Source organism: Piliocolobus tephrosceles, unplaced genomic scaffold (genome assembly GCF_002776525.5).
Source record: "Piliocolobus tephrosceles isolate RC106 unplaced genomic scaffold, ASM277652v3 unscaffolded_334, whole genome shotgun sequence".
NCBI lineage: Eukaryota > Metazoa > Chordata > Mammalia > Primates > Cercopithecidae > Piliocolobus > Piliocolobus tephrosceles.
This window is the reverse complement of record NW_022316976.1, coordinates 275,825-277,031: the sequence shown is the minus strand read 5'-3', so window position 1 is coordinate 277,031 and position 1,207 is coordinate 275,825.

Here is a 1,207-nt window from a genome sequence, read left to right as displayed (position 1 = left end):
GAAAATATTTTAAATGGACACAAGCTATAATAGAAAATATTTTAAATGGCCGCAAGCTATAATACTAATAAGAAAAAATAAGCAACTAATAAGAAAAAATAAACATTATTCAGAAATAACATTTGAATTTCAGAATCTCCAGCACTTTATTTTGTTAGTATATTGCTTTTTGCTGAGGATCAGAATATTGAGAAAATGTCAGTGATTATTAACAGATGGTTAGGTACCAAGCTCAAACATAAACAACACCATTCTTTAAAGCTGATGTTGATAGCCATGAACCTATTGATACAGCTATTTTTAAAATGCAGCATTTGAAGAGAAATTTTTCAGCTATGTCATAGTTGTTGAAATTTCTGTTCATACTTTCTATATCAGTTGTTGAAATTTCTGAAAATTAATATAGTGATATGCAAGAATAACAAAGACTGAGTCTACAGCTTCACAGTGTAAATAGGTGCGTGGTTTAATCAGGAAGCAATCCTTCATACTAGTTTAGAATCTCTGAAATCAAATTATCAGGATATAGACTTGGCTGTTCCATTCACTAACTATAAGATACTGGAAAAGATTATTCATTTTCTATACTTGAGTCTCTTCAACTCTAGAATGGATGTTATAATGGTTCCTACTTCATGGGTAAGTTTTGAGTATTCAATGTGATTTATTATATAACCTGGGACTGTGCTTAGCAGTCCTAGATACAGAATAACAGTGATTTAAGTGATGTAAACAAACAAACATGCAATAAAGCTCATTTATCTTTCATGTAGAAACTGGAAATCATGTTAAATCTGGCAGTCCAGTACTGATATGGCAGTCTGCTTCATAAACTACTTGTCTATCTAGGCTTTTTTGCTCAGGAACAAATCATGGTGCATACATCTACTCCTTCTGCCTCTGTGTCTACATATCAGGTTACAGGAAGGAGATAAGGGAAACAGTACAAAGGATCCACAACTACTGTCTTTTAAGAAAGGTTCCAGAAAAGGTCCATGTGACTGCTGCCCAACTTCGCTTACCCCAATGACCAAAATTTGGTCACATAATACAGTTCTCTGAAAGAAAGCTGGACAATGTGATATCTGTTGGTTTGTTTATGTGCCCAGCTAAAAATTGGGAGTTTAAATTCCATAGACTACAAAGGAAATAGAAATTTAGGGAATACCAGACACTGCAATACAACAGCTTTCAGCACATATTAAGC